We start from the raw sequence: 12,105 nt of genomic DNA on the forward strand, positions 1-12,105 counted from the left end.
AGAGTGTTGTGCAACGGCAGATATTCTAATATTCTCTCTGCTCCAATCAGTGCCTTAGAAATCTTTCAAATCACAGCTACTCGAGGCCTATTGGTGGTCCTGTGAAATGGGGTAAAAGAATGCAGTGTATGTGTTAGTGCTTGACCCCTCCCCTTACCGCAAAAATGTCACCCGACCAACCTCCATCCGTTGCGCAAGTGACCCTGGCACCTACCGGTGCCTGTGCCCCACACACAAGTTCCGTACTCGCGAACAATTTGTCTTTTTTATCTACAATACCAATCGAACCGTTCCGACGTCGAGTCCGCTATACAATCTGTCAGTGATGCCTTCTCCGATGAGGAAATCAACGTTGCATATACGAAATGCAAAGATCTGATACCAGAGAGCATTCTCAAGGAGCGATCCGCGAAGAACTTGTCCTCTCACAAAAAAATATCGTATATCACTAAGTGGCTAAGGACCTGCTCGGTGGAAATCTACGCCGATGACCCTTACAACCTGCCACCAAAGGGCCCTGCTGACCTAAGCCTACCTGCGGTGTAACCACACGGCAGAAAAATGATTCCCAAAACAGCAAAAATCTCTCTCAGATATAATTGGAAAAAACTCAGAAAAAATTGAGGAGACAAATGATAAATTATCAAGAATCTGGGACGTGATCAAAGGACTACAGGAATCCCTAGACAGTCTTAAAACTGTGGAAACAAATAATCTCACACGGATCTGGGATGCGATCAAAGGAGTGCAGGGATCGATAGACAATCGCACTGATAGCCACCAGACTACTACGAATGCAGCATCCAGTTTTTCCTCGCCTCCCAGCAACACGGAAGTGCCCCGTTCCGAGGGGACTGTTGATCCCCCAACCGCTTCTCCCTCCCCAGTACCTCCGGTGGAAGATATATCTCCGGTGATGATTACTAGCCCTCGTAATCCTCCCCACCCTATCTCTCCCCCCCAAACCCCCACCCCCCATCGTAGATGCAGATGAAACTGATCATGAGGGGTCTGGCGGCTGGCAGATTCAAACAAGCAGAAAGAAGAGAAGAACCTCCCGTTTGGCCGCCGGACCGGAGCCCAACATTCGTGTTTCACCTCGCCCGACACATGAGAAGAGATGTCACATAGTAATTCACAATCTGCGCTCATCGGTGACGCTAGATGCCATAGTGGAGAGAGTCAAGTTTCTCACTGGCTCTGACCCACTCATCTCCCACGAACTCCCATGCAGGATTAAACATAAAGTGGCTTACAGGATTACCTGCCTATTTCAACACCTCGACGTTCTTAAAGGCGGGAATGAATTTCGGTCCCTAATATATTAGTTTCAAGATGACAAAGGACTAAGCCCGGGATCAACCACCCCCAGGGGAACTTACTGACACTCCAACCAGGGTCATTTCCACCGCAAGTGCCAGCAACCGCCCACGGCGAGTGACTGCCCACTCCCCCTGGCTAACCCCCCATCCACCCAAATGATCAGCGCATTCATCTCCCATCTTCGTGAGTAGCCATGGATACATTAAACATAATCTCTTGGAATATCTTTGGCCTCAAGCGGAACATTCCTCTCCTAAACATGTTCTGTAAAAATTTCAAAGGCATCATTGCATTGCAAGAAACGCTCCTCTGGCCACATGACCTTGCCATATGCGATTCAATTCATGAAGACTTCAGAACCTTCTCGACTTCATCGATGCAAGTTACAGACCAAATCCTAGCCGGTCGCCCGAAAGGAGGCCTTTCTTTCCTGTGGCACAAATCATTAGACAATACGATAAAGGTGATGACCTACAGGAGTGACAGATTGCTGGGGATTCAAGTGACAATAGGGAACTCTAAAATCCTAATTATCAATGTTTATATGCCATGGAAAATAACAATAATTTTGATCATTACTGCATGATCCTAGGGGAGTTACACAGTATTATTCATGATTCTCCAGCTGATCATATTTGTATAATAGGGGACCTTAACTTTCACACCCCACAAAACAATTTTATAATGAACTTACTCGCTTCTGTCAAAATCATGCTCTCCAAACCAATTAGCGATGTTATGCTCCTCCCTCCCTCCTCTTATTCATATGTACATAATAGAGCGGACGCTATTACAACTTCCTGGCTAGACCACTGCATCACATCCCCACAACTTCATGATTTCTTCTATTATGACCTGCAATATTCGCTATGACCTTGCAACGGGCTACGATCACATCCCATTACAGGTGTCATTCAGTACCCCATCCCTCCCTACCGTGAACCCCCTAACTGGGATTTTAAAAACCAAGAGAAAACCAGATACTTTAGAGCGACCACGGAAACCAGGTTGCGGTCAATAGTTCAACCGGCAGACGCCTTACTTTGTACTAACACAAATTGTAGAAATGACCACCACAAGAGGGATCTGAATGAATTCTATTCGAACATAATCTCCGCTTTGCTTGCTTCGGGCAGACTGCCTACAGATTTCGTCAAGGTAATTCTCGTATATTCCTGGATGGAATGACTTGGTTAAAGATCTGTATACATACTCACGAGAAATGTTTTTACTGTGGAGGGCAAAATAATGGTAGCACCGGGAAGGGGGCACACTGCATTGCTAATGAGACAGGCGAGAGCGCAGTTCAAACTTGCTCTTAAGCACTGCAGGTTATATGAAAACAACTAAGAGCCGATGCAATGTCTAGAAACTTAGAATCTGGTGATTATCCTCGTCTTTGGAAAGATATCCAGTCTTTAAATCCCAAAACTAAAAAGCTGTCACAGAGAGTAGGGGAAGCAGTCGGAGACGAAGCTATTGCAAATATGTGGGGCGATCACTTGTTCAACAATATCCTGAATTGCATAAATGATCAAGACTCCCGAAGGGATGTAGATAACCTCCTTACTGACAACATTCAATTTCATTTTGCAGACCGTTTTATTTTACGCCAGGTAACATCAGCGATTGCCATAAACAGCCTACCTAATAATAAATCGCCCGGCTGTGATGGTCTTCCCTGCAGAGGCCTTCAAACTCTGCCATCCGATAATTTACATTTTGCTAGCTGCCCTATTCAATGCGTGCATAATTCATCGGTTTCTTCCAGACTCCCTACTCTTAGTTAACTTGATACCATTAATCAAAAACAAGCTAAAGGATGCAGCTGACCCTGGCAACTACCGGCCGATTGCAATCACAACGATCGCATCGAAGATACTTGAGTCTGTTCTTCTAGTGAGACTTCTCCCCTTTCTACACACCACTGACAACCAGTTCGGGTTTAAAGCAAACCACTCAACCGACACCTGCATCTACATACTAAAAGAATTGCTGAACTACTACCTATCATCAGCCTCTCCTGTTTTCCTTTGTTTTGTAGATGTGAGAAAAGCATTTGACAGAGTAAACTACCTGAAGCTCTTCCTGAAGCTGCATAAAAGGGGCACACCCCTATATCTAATTGGCATTTTACATTGCTGGTTCTCCACACAGCAATTCTGTGTCAAATGGGGAAACGTATTATCTTACACCTTCGGCTCCCTAAACGGGCTTCGGCAAGGGGGCCATCTCTCTCCATACCTGTTTAATACGTACACAGATGCCTTGAACGTCAAACTGACTCGCTCCCAATCGGATGCACTGTCAATGAAACAACTATAAACAACCTCTGTTACGCCGACGATATGGTTCTGGATTTCCCATCAGTGCAAGGTCTCCAACGACTCATCGACACTTGCCGCCAATATGCAGAGGAATTTGATATAATCTACAACGAAAACCAAGACCCAGTGCATGTCGCTGCTCCCGAGATCGCTTAAGCTATTGCAGAACCTCAAATTTTCCTCGGAAACCATCGGCTGGAATTTGTGCACGAATTTCCGTACTTGGGTCATTACACCGACGACCTAAAAGATACGGCAGACATTGAACAGAGGCGTCGCAAACTATGTGCAGCGGGCAACATGATTGCAAGGAGGTTTGCCTTCTGTCACCGAGACGTGAAACTGCTGCTCTTCCGCTCGTACTGCTACAGTATCTATGGGTGTTCCCTCTGGACGAACTATACCCGAGAGACCATGCGACGCATCACTGTTGTGCACAATGACATTCTGAGACGCCTCACAAACACTCCCCGCTACCACTCCGCCACACAGATGTTCATAGAAAACCACCTGGACAATTTAAAAATCATTGTTAGGCGAACAATGTCCAGTCTGGTAACCCGAGTGAGAAACAGCAGCAACTCGCTCATACAAAGCATCCTAAGGAAGTGAAGCAAGAAGAAAATCAAAATTGTGGGAAAGATGGGAAAATGAGGCCTTTGTCCCCTAAAGGACTTAATTTCTGTATTGGCAAGATGTCATCTGCAGTTTTTGTCATTATTACATTATTGCTGATATTTTTAATTTTTCATTATTACTGTGATTACTATCAAGTTAAAGTTTTATTTACATTTAATTTTTATGTATTAAGCCCTCTGACCCATGACTACTGTAACCACCTCAAGGTCTCTAGTTAAAATTTGAGTTATATAATATATGCACCATCTGTTATTACTCTCAATGCATATTTTTTTTTCTCACCAATATTATTACTGGTTATTACCAGTATGATGATTACTAGCTTTTATGCTACCTCAGCTACCTTGTGGATAAGTGCCGATTATTCATTTTCTTTTTCTATTTTATCATGTCACATGTATTTAGATTGTGTTTGCTACTGTCTGTATTTTGTATATTCAATGTATATGGCCCCGAGCCGAAATAAAGCATATTATTGTTATTATTATTATAATATTTCCTAGATCAATGTCCAAGAAAACATGAGTGTAATTTTCCCTTTGCGATGTGAGATCATGGTACAGTAATCTCTGTATATACAAGTATTTTTGTATTCATGAAACCCCTATATACCTTCCAGGGAAGATGAAACAGTATTATTGAAGAAAAAATGCTACTGATTGAGGTTAGGCACATTCATATCTACCTTTATGAAGCTCGGCTTCAGGGTGATCTCTGTTACTTCCTTATGCGCCATCATTATCATTGACAAAACAATGACAAAAACATGCTAGAAAAAATTGCAGATCCTGGAGAATTTTATGAGATTAAAGATGAAACTAGCTATTGAATAAAAGCGTTAAATTATTGTTATTATTATTGGCATGTCCGCTGGTATAGTGGTTAGTGTCGTGGCATGCCACTCAGATGTCGCGGGTTTGCGTTCGCTCAGGGCAATGAAAAATCACTGGCTCTGTATTATGATCAGTTGCTGCTGCATTGTGGGGTCTGCGTTGGGAGGGTGAAACCAACAGTCTTTGGAACCGTTAATTTTAAGTCAGTGGGCCCTTTGGTGTGCTTGTTCCATCTACTGAAATAATATTATTATTATTCAGAAGATGAAACCGATTCATAGGGAACAAGCCAAACTGGGACCATTGACTTGAAATTCCAACTTCCAAAGAATATGGAGTTCATTAGGACAAAGTAAGAGGAGGTGAAGGGAAATAGCAAAAATAAACCACACCACCTTAAAATCAAGGCTTAAATAGAAATTGAAATGTATAGCGTTAGTTTAAGTATAAAAGGAACGTCAGTTTGAGAAATTCTAAGCTTGTATTCTTTGTTTCTAAAAGATTTCTGATTGGCAGGAGCGAGATGTATAGATTCTTAGTGGTTATATAAAGGCTTACAAATCTATTTTTCAGTGATCTCAGAGAGTACTACCCGATATGGAGATTGGTCTGTAATAGTAGCAATCGGCATTTGCACAGGCAGTGTTGCCATAAATTGTGCCTGTGGTTTATTATGTATCTGTCGCATATTTCCCAGGAACTTTGCGTATTGAGATCATGGATTTGGGCAGATTACAGATGAATCCGTGCACAGTCTGAATAATAATAATAATAATAATAATAATAATAATAATAATAATAATAATAATAATAATTATGAATTTATTACTAAAAAATATCACGAATGAGATAAGGTGTGACGTAAACCAACTCAGTATGGTCTATCTCAGTCGTCCTATTCGACTGAGTGGTTTTTATAGTGTGGGGTTCCGGGTAGCGTCCTGCCTTCTTAGAAGTCCATTACATTGCTCACTATGTGCGCTGTTTCTAGTAGCACACATGAGTCCTGGAGCTACTTCGGTAAGTAGTTTTTCCAGGTTCCTTTTCAGGCATCCTGGGATCGTACCTAATGTTCATATGACAGTGAGTACACCATCCACTGACATATCCCATATCCTTATTTCTATTTTCGCGTCTTGATACATATTATTATTATAATTTAGCACACTCTTCTGCATGAGTCCTGGAGCTACTTCAGCCTCCAGTTTTTCCAGATTCCATTTCATTATTATTATTATTATTATTATTATTATTATTATTATTATTATCATTATTATTATTATTATTATTATTATTATAGAAATTTTCTTTTTTAGACTGAAAGAGTTCTTATGTATGATTTTTCCTTACACGAGAAAAGAAAAAAATTAAAGCAATGTAAGGTTAACGAAGATGCAGAGCTAAATGAGAAGAGAGCTAAATGGGAAGAGAGCTAAATGGGAAGAGAGCTAAATGGGAATAGAGCCAAATGGGAAGAGAGCTAAATGGGAATAGAGCCAAATGGGAAGAGAGCTAAATGGAAATAGAGCTAAATGGGAAGAGAGTTGAATGAGAAGAGAGCTAAATGGGAAGAGAGCTAAATGGAAAGAGAGCTAAATGGGAATAGAGCTAAATGGGAAGAGAGATAAATGGGAATAGTGGCAAATGGGAAGAAAGCTAAATGGGAATAGAGCTAAATGGGAAGAGAGCTAAATGGGAATATGGGCAAATGGGAAGAAAGCTAAATGGGAATAGAGCTAAATGGGAAGAGAGATAAATGGGAATAGAGCTAAATGGGAAGAGAGAATAAATGGGATATGGGCGGGAAATGGGGGAAGAAAGCTAAATGGGAATAGAGCTAAATGGGAAGAGAGATAAATGGGAATAGAGCTAAATGGGAAGAGAGCTAAATGGGAATATGGGCAAATGGGAAGAAAGCTAAATGGGAATAGAGCTAAATGGGAAGAGAGCTAAATGGGAATAGAGCTAAATGGGAAGAGAGCTAAATGGGAATATGGGCAAATGGGAAGAAAGCTAAATGGGAATAGAGCTAAATGGGAAGAGAGATAAATTGAGAGCTAAATGGAAAGAGAGCTAAATGGGAATATGGGCAAATGGGAAGAAAGCTAAATGGGAATAGAGCTAAATGGGAAGAAAGCTAAATGGGAATAGAGCTAAATGGGAAGAGAGCTAAATGGGAATAGAGCTAAATGGGAAGAGAGCTAAATGAGAAGAGAGCTAAATGGGAATATGGGCAAATGGGAAGAGAGCTAAATGGGAAGAGAACTAAATGGGAATAGAGCTAAATGGGAAGAGAACTAAATGGGAAGAGAGCTAAATGGGAAGAGAGCTAAATGGGAATAGAGCTAAATGGGAAGAGAGATAAATGGGAATAGAGCTAAATGAGAAGAGAGCTAAATGGGAATAGAGCTAAATGAGAAGAGAGCTAAATGGGAATAGAGCGAATTGGTGATAGAGCTAAAATGAGAGGAGAGCTAAATGTGGGGAAGATGGGCAAATGGGGAAGAGAGCTAAATGGGAAGAGAACTAAATAAAGGGGAATATGGGGAGCTAAATGAATAGAGCTAATGGGAAGAGGGAAGATAAAAGGGACATGGATCTAAAAAAAAAATGGGAAGAGAGCTAAATGGGAAGAGAACTAAATGGGAATAGAGCTAAATGGGAAGAGAACTAAATGGGAATAGAGCTAAATGGGAATATGGGCAAATGGGAAGAGAGCTAAATGGAAAGAGCGCTAAATGGGAATAGAGCCAAAGGGGAAGAGAGCTAAATGGGAATAGAGCTAAATAGGAAGAGAGATAAATGGGAATAGAGCTAAATAGGAAGAGAGCTAAATGGGAATAGAGCTAAATAGGAAGAGAGCTAAATGGGAATAGAGCTAAATAGGAAGAGAGATAAATGGGAATAGAGCTAAATGGGAATAGAGCTAAATAGGAAGAGAGCTAAATGGGAATAGAGCTAAATAGGAAGAGAGATAAATGGGAATAGAGCTAAATGGGAAGAGAGCTAAATGGGAATAGAGCTAAATGAAGAGAGATAATGGGATGAGCTAAAGGGAAATGGGAAGAGAGCTAAATGGGAATAGAGCTAGATGGGAAGAGAGTTAAATGGGAATAGAGCTAGATGGGAAGAGAGTTAAATGGGAATAGAGCTAGATGGGAAGAGAGTTAAATGGGGATAGAGCTAAATGGGAAGAGAGCTAAATGGGAATAGAGCTAATTGGAAGAGAGCTAAATGGGAATAGAGCTAGATGGGAAGAGAGCTAAACGGGAATAGAGGCAAATGGGAAGAGAGCTAAATGGGAATAGAGCTAAATGGGAAGAGAGTTAAACGGGAATAGAGGCAAGTGCGAATAGAGGCAAATGGGAAGAGAGCTAAATGGGAAGAGAGCTAAATGGGAAGAGAGCTAAATGGGAAGAGAGCTAAATGGGAAGAGAGCTAAATGGAAGAGAGCTAAATGGGAAGAGAGCTAAATGGGAATGAGAGCTAAATGGGAAGAGAGCTAAATGGGAAGAGAGCTAAATGGGAAGAGACCAGAGGAAACCGTGAAAAGTAAAAAGTAAAAAGCAGTGTAGCTGATGAGTTAGAAGGGACGCTGCAGAGTACCTGTAGTTCTGGATGTACCTCAAACTGTTTATATAAAAGGTGCGAAAAACGCAAGTTGGAATAATACCACACGAAAGCAGATTATCTAAGTCTTTTGTTGCCGTAATTTGTTGAATTGCATCATTCAAATTGGTCTGTGAAGCTCAGCATTGGAACGATAAGTCATAAAACTAGAGAAATTACAAAGAAAAAATAAAAGACATTGTTTGTTACAACGAGATATTCTGGACCGTCGAAAGGTCTCGATGCATTTTTGAAGGCAAGAGAGTTTTCAGAATTAAGTAGCTCAGTAAAATCCGTCGGTATTCGTAGCGGTCGACTCACTTTTCCACTGCACAGTTACAAAAAAATTGTAGTTTCAATCATGAAATTATAAGAAATAAAATCTGTTTTTTAGGCGTTGTGTGACCTTTCGATGCAGCAACGCATATTTGATTAGAGAAAATGTTAGAGAGACCTCGAGTGCAATGTAAATGGAGGATAAAATCTTAGACCTCTCCGTGTGCTGGAACGTGGTTCAAACATTAACATACAGAACTGCCCTTATAAGCCATAACAGATGGGCTTCTCCTACCAGCCTTCGTCTGTGTACACCGTCATAAAATCAGGAAGGTCGCTAAAAGCTGCCCACCCAGCTGCAACGGGAAAAATAAGTAGAGCAGGTCTTCCACACAAGAAATTAACAATGGTTGTCGGGGCCCCAACGAACGCCCACTCCACCAGTTTCGACATCGCCGATTAAACCCTCATCTTCCATCTTCAGGTAGTTTGGTTTGTCGGTGCCTGTTTCTGGGTGCCATCTCTTAGACCAGGGGTTCCCAAAGTGCGGGTCTTGGTTTGTCGGTGCTTGTCCCTGAGTGCCATCTCTTAGACCAGGGGTTCCCGAACTGCGGGTCATGACTCCCAAAGGGGTCATGAGCCTTTTTCTAGGGGTCATGGAGGATCCAAGATTTTGAGGACATTTTTTATGATATTTAGGGATTTTTCCTAGTTTTTTTATATTTAGTTTTTGTCCTTCTCATTAAAATACAAGATTAAATCAGTCCTTGTTAAAGAACATTAATAAGCATTCTTGTTTGTTGTTATTGCTCTCTCTACAGTGATTAACCTTTAATTTGATGTTTGAAATATAGTTACGCCATTGGAAATTAGTACATTTTCATAAGGCTTATGAAGGAGGGGGAGGGGGGTGTCATGGTAGGTTTGGTACTACTGAAAGGGGTCACGTACTGGAAAAGTTTAGGAACCACTGCCTTAGACCTTGCCTCCTTCAAGACGGTAGCACTCTCCGCTGGCTCTGAGTGGGTTCTATGGGCCTACATGCTCTTCTGCAGGCGTTTGCAGACATCTCCAAAGCGCCTCAGTGGCGTGGATGGTATAGTCTTTGCCTATCACCTCGGTGGTCGCGGGTTCGATTCTCGGCCATTCCATTGAGGAGTGAGAGATGTGTATTTCTGGTGATAGAAGTTCACTCTCGACGTGGTTCGGAAGTCACGTAAAGCCGTTGGTCCCGTTGCTGAATAACCGCTGGTTCCGCGCAACGTTAAAACACCATACAAACAAACAAACAAGCAGACATCTCCAAGCCCTAGTCCAAGCAAATTCCCAGGATCCAAGCTGAGGAAAGCAGTACCTCCACTTAACGATGACAGGACCACCCGTCTATTCAAAATTCCACCGTCAAACCCTGGAAAAAAAAATTCACAGCAAAAATGGCCTTCATAAAGATGGAACACTTAGACCTTTGCCAGGAGGCCTCCAGCTCTCAGCCCCGTAGGGGTATAGTGCCGCCAGTGCTCCTCATGCGGTGCTCTGTAGGCATTACTTAAGGTTCTTTGCCACGTGCCTTCGGCCCGTAACTGCAACCCCTTTCGTTACTTGTACTGTACCTCCTTTCATATTCTCATCCTTCCGTCTTACTTTCCACCCTTTCCTAACAATTGCTTCATAGTGCAACTGCGAGGTTTTCCTCCCGATACACCTATCAACCATCTTACTGTCAATTTCCGTTTCAGCGCTGAATGGCCTCATAGATTCCAGTGCTTGGCCTTTGGCCTAAATTCCATATTAAATTCAACTCCAGCTCTCAGGCATACCCACTCCGTATGTTGGAGGAAGCAGATGGATCCTGGTGCCCCTGGGTATTCTGCAGAAGACTCGCTCTACCAACAAAACCTGACTACCTTCCTTTGCCAATACGGCGGGCATCACCTCCATCCTCTAGGGGGCAAGAGTCTTCTCTAAGTATGACCTGTTGAAGGGGTACTTCCGTGATCCCGGAAAAAAAGCATTCATCACACCTTATGGGACTTGATTGCCGTCGTAACTAATGTACCTACCGGTCCAGTCAAAAGTGTCAGCAATACCGAAGCAATTTTGGAATCTCGTGATACATATGATATATCAAGTGTAAAATGTGGTTTGAATTTCCAGTTTAAATGTTTGCACGGTTTATGAGTAGTGCGGGAATACTATTCGTATAGCTCAAAGAAAAAGATATATTGTTACATAATCTACGTTTTATATTGTATACATTAGTAGTAATAATAACGAACATTCAAATGTTCGAATAATATTAATGGCCATTTAACTCTACGTTTTATATTGTATACATTAGTAGTAATAATAACAAACATTCAAATATTACTCGAATAATATTAATGGCCATTTAACTCTACGTTTTAAATTGTATACATTAGTAGTAATAATAACGAACATTCAAATGTTCGAATAATATTAATGGCCATTTAACTCTACGTTTTATATTGTATACATTAGTAGTAATAATAACAAACATTCAAATAGTACTCGAATAATATTAATGGACATTGTAACTGCTACGGTTGTACATTGTATAATTATAGTAATAATAACAAACATTCAAATGTTAACTCGAAACTCCGAATATTAATGGCCATTCAACTCTTAGATAAAAAAGCTTCCAAACAATGTTATGTCCCTATGAGAGAGAGAGAGAGAGAGAGAGAGAGAGAGAGAGAGAGAGAGAGAGAGAGAGAGAGAGAGAGAGAGAGTTGGGGGTTTGGGCGGAATGCCGGTACGCGGGTAATTTTTTTTTTCAAAGAGATGATATTGATTTGTTAACAAAATAAGCTTCTACCAGGTTGAATGTCCCTATGTAAATAAACAGAAGAAGAAGAAAAAGAAGAAGAAGAAGAAGAGAGAGAGAGAGAGAGAAGAGAGAGAGAGAGAGAGAGAGAGAGAATACTTTTTCCTTTACGAATTACGAATATATGAAACGAATTTGCTAACACCGATTCCACTAAAGCCCAAGGTATTATTCATCCCCTTCGCGATTATTCATCTTCGAGACGTCATCGCCTGACGGATATGTAGGTCCGAAACAGACAGCTGTCGCT

This window comes from Macrobrachium nipponense, chromosome 40, assembly GCF_015104395.2.
Source record: "Macrobrachium nipponense isolate FS-2020 chromosome 40, ASM1510439v2, whole genome shotgun sequence".
Lineage (NCBI taxonomy): Eukaryota > Metazoa > Arthropoda > Malacostraca > Decapoda > Palaemonidae > Macrobrachium > Macrobrachium nipponense.